The sequence below is a fragment of the Anolis carolinensis genome, chromosome 6, assembly GCF_035594765.1.
Source record: "Anolis carolinensis isolate JA03-04 chromosome 6, rAnoCar3.1.pri, whole genome shotgun sequence".
In the NCBI taxonomy this organism is placed as follows: Eukaryota; Metazoa; Chordata; class Lepidosauria; order Squamata; family Dactyloidae; genus Anolis; species Anolis carolinensis.
Genome location: NC_085846.1, coordinates 23,210,182 through 23,225,276, shown reverse-complemented (window position 1 = coordinate 23,225,276; position 15,095 = coordinate 23,210,182). Strand labels below are relative to the sequence as shown.

The 15,095-nt window shown below is 40.5% G+C and overlaps 1 protein-coding gene across 4 annotated transcripts in view; it reads left to right on the top strand.

The window, feature by feature from the left end:
* LOC100566883 (paired box protein Pax-6) overlaps nucleotides 1-15,095 on the top strand; it is a 38,665-nt gene that overhangs the window by 1,717 nt on the left and 21,853 nt on the right. The window contains exons 1-2 of one of the 4 annotated variants that reach the window (XM_062957053.1): nucleotides 3,342-3,851; nucleotides 4,232-4,369. The gene's annotated coding sequence lies outside the window, so the exon portion shown is untranslated. Of the gene's footprint in view, nucleotides 1-3,341; nucleotides 3,915-4,231; nucleotides 4,370-15,095 lie in introns of those variants that run through there. The other 3 variants (XM_062957054.1, XM_062957056.1, XM_062957055.1) reach the window with 3 other exon arrangements.

The window sequence follows — 15,095 nt, the reverse complement described above, 5'->3', positions numbered from 1 at the left end:
TAGATTGTGATCCAGTGCACCTTACCTACTTGCTTCTCTTCCCTTTTATTAGATTTCCTACTGAATAAATGTCTAAAAAAGAAGCAAAAAATTAACACGTATTACTTATTCATAATGGAGAAATTGACCCTCCATGATTAGAAGCAGTTTGTTGAAGTGTAGATGTTGGAGTTGGGAGGGCTGTTGCCTCTAGGGTCTTGTCTGTAAAAATCAAAGAGGTCTGTGTTTGACCACAGTTCATTAGATGACTTTAAACAGTGCTTCTCAGGCTATTTGATATAGAAGTCCAACATTTTTCCCCTAGAGTCCTTTGATCCTACACAATTATTCCATTTTATCTGGCACGATTGCCGCCTGAGGAGTCATGGAGTTTGCATTTTAGCAAGGGCTATTAAAATTGCCAGCCAAAGACCTCTAGTATCTCACCGAACTACAGACCCCAGTGCTCCAAAGGATGCAGCTGTGGTAGTTAATGTGGAACCACAGTGCTGTTATAACTATGTAATGTGATAAAAGCCCGCAGTGTCAGGGCCATATTTGTGCCCTATTATTATTATGGCCATATTTGTGCCCTATTATTATTATTATTATTATTATCAGGGCCATATTTGTGCCCTATTATTATTATGCACTTCCTGTTTCTTGGGAAACTTGCCAGGGATTGGCAGTTGATGGCTCATGGACTGGCCATGATCCATCACTTTGAATACCACTAATCTAAAGTACATATAGACCTCTTTCTAGGTTAAACCACCCTGAAGGCATTTTAGGTCTTGAAAGGATTGAAAGAATGGGACCAGCTGTTAACTTGTTCCTAACCTTAACTCTAACCCTAAGTGACAGAAAAACTGTAGAAAAAGGTTCTTTCCTTTGAAGAGGAAAAACACAAAGCTGCAAAAATTACACAGTGCTTTGAATAATGGGTGTGGGTTAAAGTTGTTCAGTGCCTATAAAGTTGTCCCTGCCTATTTTCTTGACTATGTGAGCCAAAACAAGAAATACACCCTTACTACCAACTGAAGGTACTGTATATACAGTAGAGTCTCACTTATCCAACATAAACGGGCCGGCAGAACGTTGGATAAGCGAATATGTTGGATAATAAGGAGGGATTAATGAAAAGCCTATTCAACATCAAATTAAGTTATGATTTTACAAATGAAGCACCAAAACATCATGCTATACAACAAAATCAACAGAAAAAGTAGTTCAATATGAAATAATGCTATGTAGTAATTACTGTGTTTACAAATTTAGCACCAAAATATCACGATTTATTGGAAACATCGACTACAAGAATGTGTTGGATAATCCAGAATGTTGGATAAGCGAGTGTTGGATAAGTGAGACTCTACTGTACCACCTAAAGCCAGGCAAATCATTTGGATCTCTGAGGCAGAAATCCCATATATGTCTCTCCTAATTTCTGGCAGTAAAAATTCATACATACATACATACATACATACATACATACATACATACATACATACAGTGGGCCCTTGGTTTCTACTAGGGTTTTGTTCCAGGACCCCTATGGATACCAAAATCCATGGATGCTCAAGTCCCATTATATACAATGGCGTCATAAAATAGTGCCCCTTATATAAAATGCCTACGGTAGTGCAGCAGATTAAACTGCTGAGCTGCTGAACTTGCTGACTGAAAGATCACAAGTTCGAATCCAGGGAGCAGGGTGAGCTCCCGCTGTTAGCCCCAACTTCTGCCAACCTAGCAGTTTGAAAACATGCAAACATGAATAGATCAATAGGTACCGCTTTGGCGGGAAGGTAACGATGTTCCATGCAGTCATGCTGGCCACATGACCTTGGAAGCATCTATGGACAACGGCGGCTCTTTGACTTAGAAATGGAGATGAGCACCACACCCAGAGTCGGACACAACTAGACTTAATGTCAAAGGGCAACCTTTACCTATAGTTATATAAAATGTCAGAATCAAGGCCTGCTCTTCAGATTTATTTATTTTAAAAATATTCCCAAGCAGTGGTTGGTTGAATTTGTAGACAAGGAGATCCAACTGTACATACATATACATCAACATGCTGCCTTTGCATGAAACCCAACACTTTCCTTCAGACTCAGTGGTCTCCCTTTGTACAATGGCAGGGACTGCTGCTCAGTCTTGCACACAGGCTCCTTCAAAATGGTCCCATCATCCGCACAAACTCTTACAGGGTAGGGTTGTTGTATGTCTTTTGGGCTGCGTGGCCATGTTCCAGAATATTCTCTCCTGACGTTTCGCCCACATCTATGGCAGGCATCCTCAGAGGTTGTGAGGTATGGAACCATACCTCATAACCTCTGAGGATGCCTGCCATAGATGTGGGCGAAACGTCAGGAGAGAATACTTCTGGAACATGGCCACACAGCCCGAAAGACATACAACAACCCTGTGATCCCGGCCATGAAAGCCTTCAACAACATATCTTACAGGGTAGTTTGTTTTGATTAGTTGCCTGCTTTTTGGCCTGCGATTTCTGTACCCTGGGTTGTTCCCTTATCTTTCCCTAGCGTACTGCTTTTTCTTAATCTCTAAAGCATTATATTATCTTCTCCCAGTGTTATAGTGGGAGTGGGCTCTATTTATTTGCGGGTGGGTGGAGGGGGATGAGATGGATAGATGGCTGTTGAGGACTTTTGGTCTTGGGCTGCAATGGGATCTCGTTTACTTTGTCATCTGGGTCATCTGAAAGGAGAACGGGGCATATCTGTGGACGGAGGAGGGGGGGCTGAGGAGCAATTCTAGTTCCACTTGGAGGGACACCATGCCTAGAGGGACTGAGTGTAAGGAGCAAGGACTCCTAGTTGTTTTTTGGTTTTTTAAATAAGAGTGGATTCTCTGGGGCCTATTTGGCTAGAACAAGAGAGGCCCGTGAACCTGGACTTGGAATACTCTGAGGCTGACGGGCTAAAATCAGACGGCTTGGAGCCAAGCTTCTTGGCTTCTCGTTTCTCCATCCCTGCAGCCTTTGACTAGGAGGTGCAGCTCACGCCTCTCTCTCTGTGCCGTCTGTCCCAATCCTCCCCCCTTCCCTCCCCATCCCTGCCATCCCCTGTAGCCCTGACCGACTATGACAGGCTCCTTCTCCATGATTTCTGCAAGCAACGGCGCATGGTCGTATAGCTGGGGACTTCTCTCTCTACTCTCTTCTCCCCCACCCCTGATCCATTGGAGGGAATTAAGTTCAAATCTGACACGACAACTTAGCACAAATGTCACCGCAGCATTGCATTTCCCCCCACCCCTTGGCGCATCCTATCCTCCCCCCCGCAACCCCATCTCTGTGCCCAGGAATGATATTTATTCTTGTACAACGCCCGCCCAAAAGCCACTCGCAGCGCCAAAACAAGACAGTGTGGTATGGGCAGTAGGCACAGCAAGGGGACGGGGCATATAGACTCTTATTGGGAGACTACGTCCATTAGGCTGGGTACCAAGAGTTGGCAGGCAAAAGGTGGGTGGCTGGTGGGGTAGCAAGGTCTCCCCGAAAGCATTTACGCAGAAAGGATGGGCATTTGAAGGAGACGAAGAAGAAAGGGCAAGGAAAGCCAAAAATATTGGATACTGCTAATGCAGGTAGTACTATGGGAGCTGGGGTATAGGTTGGACTGGATTGGGCGAAGGCAGGGTAGGCACCTACCAAGAATAAAGGATGTTGGGCACAGCTCAGACAAAGGGAAAGTAGTTGAGACTCGTGTGGATCAGGTTCTGGGAGAAGAAGTGCAAAGGCCAGGACACCTCAAGCCATACCAGCTGAGAAGGAAGCTGGGTAACAAAGGGAAAAACTGAAAAAGTTATGCCTGCAAGACTACGTGGCTTTCAGTAAACAGGTAGGCACTTGGCATGGATGCGTTCTGGTGACACAATGGAAATGGGAGAAAGATGGATGCAGGGTCAGTATATTGTTCTGGATTTTTTAAGAATCTTTTTCTCAACACAAACAGCATGGAGTAATAATGAGGTGACTTGGATTTTTAAAAAAATCATTATCCATGATTATTATTTTGTGTCTGTGTTTCATATTTCTTACCTTTCTTTAACCTTCAAAAACCTCATAGGGTAGGCTTGGATTGTGCTATCAGGATGTAGACCAGCATCCATTTAAATTGGATGGGTTTATGTAAGCCAACCTAGTTTTATTGAGGGTTGCAATCTTGGGGACTTCTTCTTTTCCCCATCCTCAGTTAACAAAAGTCCTCTTTCGTTGCAGATTGAATGAGCCCACTTTTTATGTGATTAACCGACAACTACTTGGTGCCGATCCAAATATTCTCCAATACAACAATTGCTTCTTATCAGCTTCTCCCAGTTCTGCTTAGTTGCCGTTTTCAGAAGCAGAGGATTCCAGGTATTGACTATTACAATATGACACTAATCAAAAAATGATCTGGGTCAGGGATTCAAATATTGTTCGACCTTATCTGAAGAATTTCTAGACTGGGGGGAAATCAAATGCTAAAAACCCCCGGAGATGTTATGGATCCAAGTATCTGGGAATGGAATGTGGATTCTGTAGAATGAGCTGCTTGTGGTGGGAAAATAATGACAGTTCCCTCCAAAAGGTATACAGATTGAATACTTCGGAAACAAGACATAATTGTGGGGAAGTCACTGCCCTTCATGCGATACATTTTATGGAGCAGCTATGTGTTCATGGAGATGGAGTTTGATAATATAATAAGATTTCATGCTTTGATTTCTGTTGACAATTTAGTAGGATTGTGGTTTACTTCTATTCTATCAAACCTTTCCATAATTGTCTATAAGATGTTGCCTTTTTCTTCCCGTATTTCCTCTTTGTTGGGTGGAATCACTTCTTATTTCCATACTACCGTATTGTGGGATAGGGATGGCCGCCATTTTGGGGTGTGTGTTTATTAGTCTAGGAACACTATAAATAACACTCTGCCATGATAGCATGGACTCCTATGTAGCTAGTCCCCTGTGTGGGTGGGAAAGGTTGTATATGCAAGACTGGATTCCCAATTCAGAGGGAGACTTTCAAAGCTGAGAAAGGCAAGCATATGGAACTTAGTGGTCCCCGTATAAGATGGATATATTGAAAAGGGGACAAGGGGAGAAGGATCCTTCTATGTTTATGTTAAGGACAGAAGGAAGAAGATACGATCCCTTAGTACCATGAAGAAGAAACACCCATTATTTTGGAAACACATTATGTATTAGCTGTCTTTAAGATGCTATGGATCTCTTTGTTGATATTGGTGCAACGTACGTAACATGGCTACCACTTTAGAAATAGGATTGGATGATTATATGCCTGGTGTTTAACAATTTATTTATTTATTTCGTGTCAAAAGCATTGGTACAACAAAGCATTGGATGAATGGGTGTTTAACAATGAAAGAGAGATTACATTTCCCCCTCCAAAACGTGGTATACTGTACATAAGAGTGCATTGTGCTTGTGTGCTGCTTTGACGACTCTTTCAAGGCCATATTGATGTACTATTAGCACAGGGAGGATGTTTTGTGTGCGTGTAAATGAGAGAGATAATATTTTTGGTGTGTTTGTGTATGTATATACAGTAGAGTCTCACTTATCCAACACTCGTTTATCCAATGTTCTGGATTATCCAATGCATTTTTGTAGTCAATGTTTTCAATATATCGTGATATTCTGGTGCTAAATTCGTAAATATAGTAATTACTACATAACATTACTGCGTATTGAACTACTTTTTCTGTCAAATTTGTTGTATAACATGATGTTTTGGTGCTTAATTTGTAAAATCATAACCTAATTTGATGTTTAATAGGCTTTTCCTTAATTCCTCCTTATTATCCAATATATTCGCTTATCCAAGGTTCTGCCGGCCCATTTAGCTTGGATAAGTGAGACTCTACTGTATATATATTTGCTTGAATCTAAAAAATCTAGAAAAAGTAACTTTTTAAATGTGTGTACATAGCAACCATTGTAGTATCCAGGTTCTTTCTATAGTATCAATTTTATGGTTTATGCTTGGAACACTGGAGTACTGAATTGTCTCCTATCCTGGGAAAAAATAGATTCTTACCTGCTTAGCTTAAGAACGGTTGCGGTACAGGAATGACCCCAAACCAAATGAATATATCAGTAACCAGTGAAAGATCTCTGGAGGTGTAGAATAGGTTTCATCCATTTCTTTGTGTGTTTTTGCCTACAGCAAAGCAAAAATCCAGGGCTGAGGGATCATCTACATGCCAGTGTGCCCCTGGGCATTTCTTCTTTAATAGAAAAGTTGGCAAAAATAACATGGAAGGCATAGAGATACGTTTCTATGCCAAAAGAAGAGCAATTAAAGATATCTTAGCATTTTAAATTAAAAAATAATGCTATGCAGATGCCAAATGAAACTCAGAAAACTCTTATGTCAGTTAACAAAAAACATTTTGCATCTCATAGATGTATTCTGAAATACATTTACTAGCTTTCAGTTTTCTCATCGGGTTGCTGTGAATTTCCCGAGCTGTATGGCCATGTTCCAGAAGCATTCTCTCCTGATGTTTCACCACATCTATGGCAGACATCCTCAGAGATTGTGAGGTCTGTTGGAAACTAGGCAAGTGGAGTTTATATAATCTGTGGAATGTCCAAGGTGGGAGAAAGAACTCTTATCTGTTTGAGGCAAGTGTGAATGTTCCAATTGACCAGCTTGATTAGCATTGAATGGCCTTGCAGCTTCAAAGCCTGGCTGTTTCTTGCATGGGGGAATGCTTTGTTAGCAGGTGTTAGCTGGCCCTGATTGTTTCCTGTCTGGAATTCCCCTGTTTTCTGAGTGTTGTCCTTGATTTACTTTCCTGATTTTGGAGTTTTTTAATCCTCTCATTATTTCTAATTTGGTGGTCAGTGTAATACGTAAACCTATGGATTTTTTATATGTTGGGCATAGTAAGTGAGGCAGGCATATTTGCCTTCGCAATTTCTTAATTTCCTATGCTCAACAAGGCATTCAGAAGCAACTGGATTTCATAATGACTGTTCAGAAGATAGATCCATGCAGTTACAGTAGGATGTTTTACAGGAGAATCCCTCTCTTTTCCAGCTGAAGCTTTTATTGCATTGTTTATTGTAGATATGCAGCAAACTAACCCTGGAAATCTGTTCTTCTTCTTTTTTTAAGCCCATTTAAACAGAGGATGAAAGATAAAGGTCCGGGTGGACATAAAAAGTCTTTGTAAACTTTGTTAATGGAGACATTATTGTTGTATTTATTTAAATCCCGCTTTTTCTGTCTTTAAAAACAATACTGAAAACAATGCAATATACATGTTTTTATTTGCATTTGGCTGTGATTCTGTAGTATAAAATTTCAAATTGGAACAGCGGAAACAGAAGGAAGGACAATGTCAAGTATGGTCGGTGAATTCCAAGTATGGTCCATCCCTGAACCTAAGCAGTTTTGGTCTCATCTGAACTTGAATATTAGACTAGTTGGGAGGTGGTTCTGTTTTGATCACCTTGAGAACAGAACTCGATACACCAAGATCTCAATCAATATAACCTTTCCTGAAAATCCATTACCATGCCAAATAGCATAGTCACAGTGGACGTATGATATTGTAGGTATTCATTTGCTATGTTAGCATAAAGATATTAAATTGTGCATTGTGTATGTGAAGCAGTTTTATTGTGTGAAGAGTTTATCCTATGAGTGAGTGTATTATCTCATTCCCTGTTATTTTGCGCCGCAGCAGATTTCCTTGCAAGAATGTAAGAGGAAAAGTGCTGTATTACACCAAGATTTGATTGTATTTCCCACAGCGCTCAGTTGTGAACATGGCACGGGGTCAATCACTATGTCTGTTTGCTCCAAGCAACTGATACACAAAGACTTAGTGTCTTTGACACTGGCAGAATAATGAAACCATTGTCAGTGATGCTCATTGGTAGCCTTATTGTCTATAAATTTACTATATCTCATTATCAAGCCATCTGAACAAATAGAGGTAATTAAAATATCCAGCAAAACGTCCTATATGTTGATGATGTTCTTGTTTTTCTCATAAATAAGTTTTTGGGAAACATAGGCAGGTAATGGAGTGTCTGAGGAGATGAATTGATGGATGACACTACCAGGGTTGTCACAACATTTTGGCAAAATATAATAATTTTTTTAAAAAACTGGACTGAAAATCAAATGGAAATTTATTTATTTTTACAAAATTTGATGACATCCAAGTAGAACTATGATACAGGATGGGGTAATAGTTTAATTTTATGGGGTAGGATATATAGAATTTCTTGTTGAAAAATGGTAGGATTGGGTTGCTGTGAGTTTTTCTGGCTGCATGGCTATGTTCCAGAAGCATGCTCTTCTGACATTTCACCCACATCTATGGCAGGCATCCCCAGAGGTTGTGAGGTCTCTTAGAAACTAGGCAAGTGGGATTTATATATCTGTGGAAAGTCCAGGTTTAGAGAAAGAAGTCTTGTCTGTTTGAGGCAAGTGTGAATGTTGCAAATGGCCAGCTTGATTAGCATTTAATGGCCTTGCAGATTCAAAGCCTGGCTACTTCTTGCCTGAGCCAGTCCTTTGTTGGAAGGTGTTAGCTGGCCCTGATTGTTTATTGCCTGGAATTCCCCTGTTTTCGGAATGTTGTACTTCATTAACTGTCCTGATTTTAGGGTTTTTAAATACTGATAGCCAGGTTTTGTTCATTTTCCTGGTTTCATCCTTTCTGTTGAAATTGTCCATCTCATGGCTGGAATCACTGGGCTGCTGTGAGTTTTCCGGGCTGTATAAAAGCTGCCAGGCTAATCAAGGTGCCAAATTGCAACATTCATACTCGCTTCAAGCAGGCAAAGGGTTCTTTCCCCCACCTGGACCTTCCACAGATATATAAACCCCACTTGCCTAGTTTCCAACAGACCTCATAGCCTCTGAGGATGCCTGCCATAGGTGTGGGTGAAACATCAGGAGAGAATGCTTCTGGAACATGGCCATACAGCCCAGAAAACTCACAGCGACCCAGTGATTCCAGCCATGAAAGCCTACGACAACACAATGGTAGGATTGGGTACTAAAATGCGGAGACTCGGAAATCAGAGAATAATGTTTGCATGATTAGATATTCTGAAATTAAATTTTTAATTCTACTTAGGGAATATGCAAAATGTGGGGACTGCGACAATGTGGGGAAGGAAAAAAAATCCTATTAGGCCTGAATAATTGATTAATAACTTGGGGATTGGATGAACGATGAGGATAGAGAAGATGTGGTGGAAGATAAAATAGTATACAAATGCATGTAGACAAGTGGAAATGAAAAGTGTCAGGTGGAAAAGAAGGGCCTTGAATTATGAATTGTATGAACAGATATTAAAAAGTAGATCTTGATAAGATTGTCCATACTTTTGTAACTATCAGAAGCCATGTTCGTATATGCACATATATATTGAATTACAAATATGGAGTAATTTTTGTTGGACAATGCGAAATGGTTGTTTCCAGCTGAATTGCACATTGTGAATTAATTGTCTTTGTGCATTGCACACAATGCAATATGGTGATAGCTATACATATACTATTTCTCATTCTTTGCACAATGGCAATATCCAATACAGGGATTGTGTAGTGCTACCATAGCGTAACTTGACAAGTGAATATTTACAGTACATTGTATGATATAACAGATTATGCTGGATCTACACTGCCATATAATGCAGTTTGAGTGGCATTATATGGCCAGTATAGACCTATATTATGCATTAATCTGCATTATATGGCTCTATACCATGGGCAAACCTTGGTCCTCCAGGTGTTTTGGACTGCAACTGCTCAGCAAATTCTATGCCGATTTTGTGTTGTTTTCATTTTATTCAATCATTAAAAATACCTTTTTAAAATGGTGCAGTAGGGCAAAACTGCATCTATATATTCCTTGCCTGTGAAATTCATGGGTTTTCCAAAGTCAACAGGCAACTTGAGAGACACACACATATATGCATGTCTTGTGCTTTATAGCATGTTCTTTGGCTTTATTTTAGTGAATTTCGATGATGCCTTTGATTATGTTGTCGAAGGCTTTCATGACCGGAATCACTGGATTGATGTGAGTTTCCTGGGCATGTTCCAGAAGCATTCTCTCCTGACGTTTTGCCCACATCTATGACTTCACAACCTCTGACGATGCCTGCCATAGATGTGGGTGAAACATCAGGAGATAATGCTTCTGGAACATGGCCACACAGCCTGTAAAAAACTCACAGCAACCCTCACATTTTTTTGTTCTGTGCTGATATGGAGACTCCATATACTGGGCATATTTCAACGTGCGTGTTGCTAAATGTCTTCTAGCTTCTGTTATGTTGTGTCTTCCTTATCAGAACAAATAATAATGGTTTTAAAAATTAATCAATTCCATCAAAATGTTTTATTTTTGCATTTTAGTTTCGCTTCAGGCTGATTTTTTAAAAATGCTTTCAGAAGCTTGTGGTTGTTAATATTTTCAGAAGCTTCAAACAGGAATGTATGCACAAGTGATTGGATCAATGGCTTATTTGATCTCCTTCTGCCCTTTACAGTGCTTCGTTCATCTTGCTTGTTGCAGGTAGTTTGAAGTATCCCCTGAAGTTACTATTTGCAACTCATGGGTTAAAGCAGGCATGGGCAAACTTTGGCCCTCCAGGTGTTTTGGACCTCAACTCCTACAATTCCTAACAGCTTCAGGCCTGAGGCTGTTAGGAATTGTGGGAGTTGACGTCCAAAACACCTGGAGGGCCGACGTTTGCCCCTGCCTGGGTTAAAGCATACAAGTCTTTCTTAGGAAATTACTGTACAGGGGAAACAAATTGGAGGAGACAGATGTTTGCAAAAACATTAAGAACAATTACTTAATCCACCGTGAGTGTCATTGTTCCATCCTGTTTCCACTCCCCTTCTATGGTTTCTATTAAAATGTGGGGGGATGGACCATGCGCAAGGTCCTGATAGCAGGTCTCCGCATGACATCGAATAACCATTCCCCCTTTTCAAGACTTCAAGTGAATTTTTTAGCACAATTCTGCTCAAGCCAGTACTGTCTTTTGGATCACTATTTTGCTCTACTCATGTGTCTATTGTTGTCACATTCATTTGGCCGAGAGCTGTTTTGTGTTGCTACATGCACTGCACCGTATCCTTCTCTTTGAATACTATGTACACTGATGTGTACATGTGTACATCAGTTTACATGTTGTATATGGCTTGTGTGTATATATATGTGCCCTGACAAGTATGTCACTGTGTATCTGGAGGACTTGTTAAATCTCTGCACATTGTCTTGTATTTCCCCTTTTCTTTGCGTATCTTTTAGGACATATTAATTCTGCTGGTTTGGCACTGCTAAGGGGGAATGTGAGGTAGATGCCTGAGACAGCCGACTTTGAAATCCATCAATGGGTAACAAATGGTGCAGAAAAATCCCATTGTTCAGCTTTCTTTAGCCTTTCAGATATGCTAATTGAAAATCAGACTGTGGTTGATTAAGGGGGGAAAGTGGGAGTTGTAGAACAACCGAGGTGGAAAATGGGGAAACCAAGGCAAAGCTGCTGCATGCATTGCACTCTGTTCTGCTCTGGAATCACAAGCTGAAAATTTTGGCCGGAGGCAAGAAGCAAACATGTTAAACTGGCCACAAGCATGAACACATCAAGGAGACAAACCACTGTGAAAACAGTGCTATTTTACATTTGAAAATGTCAGATACACCCTATTTGCAGAAAGGACACATTCTGATTTGCTGCCACTACTAGTAAAGCACTTTTTGAATTCCGCAAATTTGTTACTAAGGAACATTGTGCTCCATATTTTTCTCTTTCTCACTAAAGCGCTGTTCAATATGTGTCCATCAGCTTGTGTTTGTGTATCATGAGAAACCAGTTTTTTGGGATGGGGCAAAGCCTTGCTTCTCCATTATATGCTCAAGAATAAGATTGGAAGTGTTTGCTTTAATTTTTATTAACTGCAGTCTGTTGATACAACCGAAATATAAACTGCTTTTAGTTTTAGCTATAGTTTAGTGAGCCCCAGTGGTGCAGTGGGTTAAACTGCTGAGCTGCAGAACTTGTCGACCGAAAGGTTGGAGGTTCAAATCCGGGGAGCGGGGTGAGCTCCTGCTGCTAGCCCCAGCTTCTGCCAAACTAGCAGTTTGAAAAAATGCAGATGCGAGTAGATCAATAGGTATTACTCTGGTGGGAAGGTAACAGCTCTCCATGCAGTCATGCCACATAACATTAGAGGCGTCTATGGACAACGCTGGCTTTTCGGCTTGGAAATGGAGATGAGCACCAATCCCTAGAGTCGGACATGACTGGACTCAGAGGGAAACCTTTACCTTTACCTATAGTTTACTGAAACAAGCCATTTTTATGATTTGTTGGCTAGTTCCACCTACATTATTGTTAAAATTAAATAAGTTAGGTTTAGATTAAATGACAAGCTGTGCTTAATGGTTAATCAATGTGTGTAAAATACTTCTTGTTGCCATATCAAAAAAAGATAGGGGAAGGAGAGACTGTACACAAGCCTTAGAATCAATGCAGCTCATCCCTATCCGGATAAGCTTTGACATGGTGCTATTGCGGTCTCTGTTAGCCATTGTAACAATGAGTTTTGTTCTCTCCCTATTTACAAATGTGTGATAATGGCTTTGTAACATGCTACCATGTGATAGCTTCATGAAAATATACAGAGGCACAAACAGATGCAGACAAGGATTGGATTGCAAGTAAAGAGAATGATTAAAGTCTAGTTCTGCTAATCTTGGTTGCTGTGAGTTTTCCGGGCTGTATTGCTATAACCCATAAGAATTCTCTCCTGAAGTTTCACCCACATTTATGACAGGCATCTTTAGAGGTTGTGAGGTCACTGCCATAGAAACGAGCAAAACACCAGAAGAGAATGCTTTTGGAACATAGCCATACATCCTGGAAAACTCACAGCAACCCAGTGATTCTGGCCATGAAAGCCTTTGTCAGCACAATAATAATCTTCCTTGCTGCTTGCTTGCTGTCATTTGCAAGGAATCAGTTATCCCAATTTCTTTGGGCTGCTTGCATCAACTCCATCTGCTGGGCTATGGAGAAAAATTAATACGTCTCCCATAGGCTTCTATGGGCAGCAGGGCCACATGTTACCCACACATGCCTTTCAGCATGATATGTCACTGCTCTCCATGTGACATGATGTATGTTTCCATGTAATATTGGTTGGCTTCTAAATGTGGCATTTGCATGGCTGCGTTGAGTTGTCTTAGAATAGCTTTCTCTAATGAGGAAGAATGAGTCTCCTAGCTCTGTCTTGCTGATGTTAAGCAAATGAGGGGGAAGAGTTTCAAATCACTGTGTTTGTACAGTCTTCCAGATGTAGTCAAACTGCAAATTCCATTGTCCCTAAACCTCTGAGTGTGGAAGCTGATAGGAGCTGGAGTCCAACAATACATGGAAGTCCAGAGATTTCCCCTTCCATTGTCATTGCAACTTCAAATGAATTTTACCCTCTGAATATTCAGTTACTATTATTGTACAGGTTTTAAATTCTGTTGATGTGTTTTATGTTGTTTTATATTGTTACAATGTTTTAAATTATGGATCTGTGTTTTTAACCTATGTTGTTGTTGGGCTTGTCTCCATGTGAGCCGCCCTGGAGATGGGGGCAGGATACAAAGATAATGTTGTTGTTGTTGTTGTTGTTGTTGTTGTTGTTGTTGTTCCTCTTAAAAATTAAGGTCCGCAAATACAAAGGCTTAAAAACAAACTGATACTCAAAGAAAGACATTGATGCAGGAATATTCTGTCAAGGCTTGATGTGTAGCTTGTACACAATCTGTTGACCAGCCAGAAACAGGCAACCGAGCAGGCTTTCATTGTTATATGGGACAAAGATGTGGCCTTCAGTCATTATTTGACTAGAGTTCCAGTCAACCCTAACTAACATCAAAAATGATGACAAACTGTGGATGATAGACAATCTAACAATATCTGGAGGATCACTGTTGCCCACCCCTGATATAGAGCCAGGCCAATCCAGAGGCTTCAAGTGCATCTACACTGTAGGATTAATTCAGTTTGATAACACGTAACGTCCATATCTGAATACTATGAAATCACGAAAGTTGAAATTTTACAAGGTGTTTAGCCTTTGCTACCAAATAGTGCCGGTGCCTCACCAAACTACATCTCCCATTGGTCCATAGCATTGAGCCATGGCAGTTAAAGTGGTGTCAAACTGCATTATTCCTACAGTTTAGCTGCAGCCTTCATCTTAAGTGTCAATTGCGATCATGTTGCTGCAGATCTTTCTGCAGAGGACACTGAATGCCTGAGCAGATAAAACACATTGTAGAAGCTAAACCCCTGTCTCAGGCTGGATCTACACTGCCTCATATCCCAGGATCTGATACCTGATTATCTGCGTTGAACTGGATTATATGAGTCTACACTGCCAGATAATCTGGGATAATCAGATTATCAGATCCTGGGATATAGGGCAGTGTAGATCCGGACTATGAAGCTGAGGTGTCTTTGACCCGTTAGAGAGAATGCTTATTTCACATAATAATATAATTGATCTGGGAGATTTATATATTTTCAAATAGCATGGAACACTCCCCAGAAAGCATAAAATAGGGATTTGGGGTTTTTTTGTTTCTTTTCTTGGAAACTGTATGTAGCTGCTTGTTGTCAATTTGATTTTGAGACAGATTAAACAGGATAGTTTATTGTTCACGTGGAACAACAATAGCTCAATGAAAATCACATATTTTGCACAAAGACAGTGCAAGAGATCAATCATGGCATATCCAAATCAGGCTGGGAAAGGTAGACTTTTACTGTCATAGAACATACTGAGCTAGGTTGCGGTAAGTTTTTTGGGCTGTATGGCCATGTTCCAGAAGCATTCTCTCATGACATTTCACCCACATCTATGGCAGGTATCCTCAGAGGTTGTGAGGTATGTTGGAAACTAGGCAAAGGAGGTACTGTGCTAGATGGCACAGTGGTTTGACTTGTGAGGCAACTTCCAGCAGGTGCTTCCAGATGTCTTGTCCTAGTAATGATATATCATTACTTTTCCACTGTAAAGTTCAAGC